Here is a 6,125-nt window from a genome sequence, read left to right as displayed (position 1 = left end):
GTATTAGCGTTTTATATAATATAGATATATTTTTTTTTCCTCGAGCAAATGTCAATAAACTACACTGCTGTCTGTAAGATATTAATAAATGTAACTAAAGAAGTATACAAAGAAAAATTTAGATTATTTTGAAAACTTTAATTTTGAAGAAATTTTTTGGTCCGAATTGTCATGTTTAAAAAGAATCACCCATATACAGCCTGGAAGAAAGCAACAAACTCACGCCAAGTCGATTATTTACAAAATCTGGAGATATCCAAATTGGGCCAATGCCAGTGTTTCGGAAAGCAAAAATAATTCATGCATTATGTGAATGCAAGTGAGCTTGGTGTAATTCCATTTCAGGTTTTACGATTTAACTACAGCTTTTAAATCGAATTTGTAAGCTATATTTGGTGGCAACTTAAAACAACGTGCACTTTCGCATAATTTGAATTGCGGGACATCAAATTCGAAGAGATATTTCCACACAGTTAAGTTTTTACGCGAGAAAAGAAATATCATCGGTTTTATTGATACATACATACGTACGTATTAGCGTTTTATATAATATAGATAGATTTCGTATTTGAAATTTTGTTGGAAATCGTCCACTGAATCAGAAAGAGAATACTCTCCAGTGTTTTGGGTAAATTTTGTCAAACTAAATTACCATTAAAGGGAAATTTTATCAAATTTCTCTTAGTTACTGAGCAACTGAAATTAATTTGAATAAATGAACTTGCTAAAATCTTTGATTATTTTTCTTCTTCAGACTATTTTTTATCTCCTTAAATTAAAATCTTATGCCGCATGCAAATTACACTTAAAAAACTGTCAACTGCTTTTAGTTTATGTGAATGCTCATTTTATTATAAATACTTCAACAGTTAATTTATTTTTTTAGTGTATTTTATGCTTTTTCTGTGATATTTAAATGTTTTCTAACCTTTTTAATTATCTGATTCCTTCAACAATTTTGCTTAATACATTAATATTATATTGTAATAAAAAAATAGTTATTATTATGACATTTTAAAAATTATGGTTCAAAAACATAAGATAAAAACTCATGAAAATAATATAAGTTTAGGGCTTGCTTATTTATTTTCTATGAATTTGTTATTGAATTCATTTAAAAACTTCTTAATCTTTTGCAATTTTGTTTTGAAAAATAAGGTTCATTGACTTGTAATTTAGATTCGAGATGGTCTACTTCGTGTTTTATGTAATTTAATTTGCTTTCAGCTTTTAATTGCTCCTAATTTATTTAAAAACAGAAAGAAAAAGAAAAGACTTTGGCAGGAAAACAGTTTTGTGATTGTTTTCCTAACAAAGTTTTTTCTCTTTCTGATTTCGGCTTATTTAATGAGCATATTATTTACTGCCTTTTTCAACTAATTTCGATTTAAATTATTTTATTTTAACTGAAAATGTTTTTCAAATTTCTATTTTGGCTTAGTTTTCAAATCTCTGTCATAGTTCTAAATAAGTTGAAATGCATATTAATCTTTATTTTCTTTACTTATTTTACACTTTTGTTTAATTTTGTGATAATTTTCATACTTATGGCAGAAAGGTTAGGATATTTCTTTCTTTATTTAAGGTTTTCGGCTTTTTAAATTGTTTAAATATTTTCCAATTTTATATCTATGAATTTTAAACTTCTATAATTTTTTTTATTTATGAGCTAGAAGAAATGTTTTGGTGCTAATTAGTTAATGTTTAAGCAAAGTTTATTACTTTTATTTTTTGTTCGATTTATTAAGTTTTTCTTCGATACTACTAACTTTTACGTCTGATTAAAATTTGAATATGAAAACCTAATAAGTATTTAAATTTGTAATCTTTTAAAATTCAATCACAAATGGTGTATAGAAAGAAAATCTTTTGTGCCTGTAAATTGACTTGTTTTTGTGATTTTTAAAATTGTTATTTAGGCTTAAATTATCTATTGTTTCTTGTGTGGAATTTGTAACAAAAATTGTAAAAAATCTCGCTTGCTTTTTGAAATGCATAGTTATTCCGTTTTGTAGAAGTTATTTTTCTCCAATCCTTTTTGAATTAGCTTCTAACTAATAATCTGATAAACAAAAACTTGTGACTTTAATTTTAAAAGTAGTATTTGCGCTTGTTTGTTATTGGTAAAGTTATTTTCTCCTTGTTTATTATAATTGTTAATTTTTTAGCAGCTGCTTTGACTTTTTACTATTATTTACTGTTTACAATTTTCTTCCTCAAATCTCTAAATTATTTTTAATGGTATGCTCCTAGCACTCCTATAAAATATGTAAATAAGTCCAAACCATTTAATTTCATCCGTTATCATGTCAACGAACTCGTTAATTTCATGTTAACTGTTTCTTGCACTATTCCAACTAAAACAAAACATTAAAATTTTTGTAAGCAGATTATTTTTACTAATAATAGTTCCACAGTGTGTTTCAAATTTTGAGCGACAAATCCATGAGGTGATCAAAGGCATTGTAAGAATCAAAACATTATTGCATGGAGCTGAGAAGAACCATAGAAAACCGCAAAAAATTAACCTATGTTCTGAATTTAAAAGTGACAAAAAAGTAGAGTTCAGTTTAAGTTTGTCGTACTTAAACTAAGCATGAATTGCCGTTGTTTTGACAGGACATCAAAAACACTCCTGGCATCTTTAAGCGTGTTTGGGAATCGATTTTACGTTATTGTATACTGTGTAATGATATCAGCAGGCACCATTTTAAACAATTGTTGTATTGTATTACTTAGTCAAATAAACGGCTTAGGACCCGATGTTAATCCCCTTGGTACCTTTTTTCATTCCTTCGCATTTGTTGTTTGAATTGCAGAACATTCTGCACTATTACAGGATATTTATTGCAGAAAAATCTGTTACTACTTGTCTCTGCACCGCTTATAAAATGTTCTACTTAGACGAGTGGTTTTCAGAGTTCGTTTTGCAAATTTGTAATTGTTTCACTTAATTTTTAATTAAATACTAATCTAGAAATTAAATGCTATATATTATAGAAAAAGTGGATAACGCAGTCTGATAATGAATGACATTTTATTTAGGGTACAGTCACTAAACACAAAACAGTATTTCCCCATTAAGTAGTGACATTGAAAAAAAAAAAAAAAGTAGCTAATTTGGCTGGAAAATAATCAGATTGCAACTAAATCTACAGCATAAACTTTACCCTAAGCTCATAGTTGAAGACAAAGATTACTCTTTAATAATCACAGTTGAAAGGATAAATTATAACTAAAAACTATTGATAACAAGTATAAGGATAATATCACAAAATGTAATTTTAAAAAAATTGTTCGTTACGATTAGGTGATATAATTTGTGGGTGTTGTTACTGCTGCTCAACTAATTATCCTATAAATTTATATTTGTATATGAAACAACATTGTATATATAGATATTTCTATTTTGCAACGATTATTGTCATAAGCTTTTTAAAACTATTTCTCAAAAGCTTAGAAAATGATATTGATGTCCTTTGTAGATGGTTGTATCAATCCACAGGAAAGTCAATTGCAAAAGAATATTGAGTTGGCAACAAAACTAATGATTAAAAAAATATGAATTTTTGTGGAGAATGGTTCATTAATCAATTACAAATATTGCACAGCAAAATTAACAGTTAAGAAAACAATTAATCTCTACTAGAAGATAAATTTGTAATCAGTTGAGTCGAGAGAAAAAAATATTTCATAACAAAATTGGCTATTTAAGAAAAATGAATTCCTGTGAAGTAATTGATAAATAACTGGAAAATAATATTTGGTAGAAAAATGAGGAATAAAAAAAATATGGAATCTATATGAAGAATAAATTAATAATCTATTGCAAATATGAGTATTTAGTCGCAAATTTGAGAATATGAAATTGAATTAAATTCAAACTATCGTTAAATTATGTATTTTATTGGAATTATGTTTTTTATTTTTTTCCGTTTTGCTTTCTTAAGTATTCTGATATTAGAAATGGCATCCTCTTTTTTAATTTTCTTTCACAATGCTTATTTAACAAGTCTTTCATTAATTCTTAAATATAATTTTACATTGGTTTGCTAACATCCTGTTGTTATTCTTACAAATATATGTGTGTTTATCTATAAGTGTACATAGAGTTCAAATATTGTACATAAAAGAATACTAGTTTGGCTCATACATAAGATATGTGAATAAATGATAAAAAAAGATCCCTTAAGGGATTTATGATAAGACGTTTTCACCTATGATAGCAGCTAACAGTAATTTACATGTTACATTTAATATGACACAATATATCGTCGCTTTGAAACTAAACCGTGGAAACTCAAAAAAGTAAGTTTTTCAGGAGAGCAATTTCTAACTTTCCGCGCTAATGCTAATCGCGCCAACGATTTATCGGCTCTTTAAATTAATTTTATGGAACTATGAAGATNGTAAATAATAATCTACATCATAAACAAATATTTCTGATGCAAGTGTTTAAATACTACAAAAAAAATGTTCAAAAAATAATAATTTAGTGAAATACAGCTATTGGATTAGTATTCTCCAATAAAAAGCTACTAAAAATTACTTTAGCACAATAATCACAGGATGCGTGCTGGTGGCGATCAGAACAAGGGATTGGTTTAAAATCAAAAATTTTATGAAAATTCTGATTTTTTATAAAAATATCGGAATTTCAGATTAGATTTAAAAATTAGGAACAAATCCGAAAAATTTTGAACAGTTGGCAGCTATGTATCTATAAGTGTAAATTAGTTTTCTTAACATAGAGTTCAAATATTGTACATAAAAGAACACTAGTTTGGCTCATACATAAGATATGTGAATAAATGATAAAAGAAGATCCCTGAAGGGATCTATGATAGCAGCTAACAGTAATTAACATATTACATTTAATATGACACAATATATCGTCGCTTTGAAACTAAACCGTGGTAACTAAAAAAAGCAAGTTTTTCAGGAGAGCGATTTTTAACTTTCCGCGCTAATGCTAATTGCGATAACTATTTATCTGCTCTCTAAATTAATTTTATGGAACTATGAAGATAACACGTTGCTTCTCTAAAAGGGTGATTTTTTTTGAGTTATAACGGCTTAGTTTCAAAGCGACGATATGTTCTAAAGTAACTGACTTTTAGGAAATAATCTTCAAAATTCTGTTGGTTCGCATTTTGCAAAATATTATTCAGAGTTTCATCTTCAACATAAATAAAAATTTTGTGACATGTACGTGAAGCTGGACAAAGCTAGGTCCTTTACTTCTTATTTCTTAACAGATTCCATGAATAAATTTGCTTAAATTTTTGCTTGATTAATGAAATAGCCTTTTAACTCCAGAAATCACAATTGTTTGATGTTAAAATAAACTATATTTCATAAGGAAAATTAATCGGGTTTTATAAATCTCAACAAAACTGGGTATGTATAGAAATGATAAAAAATGTGCTTTTTTCCTGCTGGAATATTTATTTGTAGCAACAAATTAATATTATGACCATCATACATTGAGAAACATTCAGGGGTTTAAAAATCAAACAAAGGAATTATGTATATAAATTATTGTAGTTGTTCTTTAAATACGGAAATCACAAATAAAGCTGATCTTTGCAACACTATAGGCTTTATGTGCCCATCACTTACAGTTGACACGCTGTAACCAACCTTTCAGAAATTTTTGGCTAGCTATTGTAGAATATAGCTACCTTGTCAAGTCTGCTTAAAAACTCCCAGGTTTTATCCGATGAAAGAAAAAGGCTTAGCATTATTCAAACTTGATGTAAAGTAATAGCTAAAAAGACGTATAATTAGATGCTGAAGTCATCAAAAATAAATTTTCAAGAATTAGAAATTAAAAAGAAAATAGATTGAGTAAAAATCATGCATTTTTTAATACTTTTTAAAGAGGCAAGCGTCGACAAATAAATAGCCTACACTGTTTTTTCTGATTCCAAATAGTATAGCAACGGTCTGCTACTAGTCTTATGGATGACCAGTCCAACTTGCCACAAGACTATCCCTCCCCCAAAGAAAAAGGCATTGTAAGGACAGTTTCAAAGGAACACCTGCTACTAAATGATGGTCAAGATGTCTTATGGCATTTCTAATAAATGACAGCCTTACTGCAGTCATAATGAGGCCTTTCT

At 27.7% G+C, this 6,125-nt stretch overlaps 1 protein-coding gene across 1 annotated transcript in view; it reads left to right on the top strand.

Annotated features, from left to right (window-relative positions):
• Positions 1-6,125, top strand: part of LOC107450044 (zinc finger protein 271-like) — a 42,113-nt gene that overhangs the window by 4,885 nt on the left and 31,103 nt on the right. The window lies entirely within an intron of this gene.

The sequence above is a fragment of the Parasteatoda tepidariorum genome, chromosome 10, assembly GCF_043381705.1.
Source record: "Parasteatoda tepidariorum isolate YZ-2023 chromosome 10, CAS_Ptep_4.0, whole genome shotgun sequence".
Taxonomy (NCBI): domain Eukaryota; kingdom Metazoa; phylum Arthropoda; class Arachnida; order Araneae; family Theridiidae; genus Parasteatoda; species Parasteatoda tepidariorum.
The sequence above is the reverse complement of the archived record's forward strand: the minus strand, read 5'-3'. Positions and strand labels throughout refer to the sequence as shown.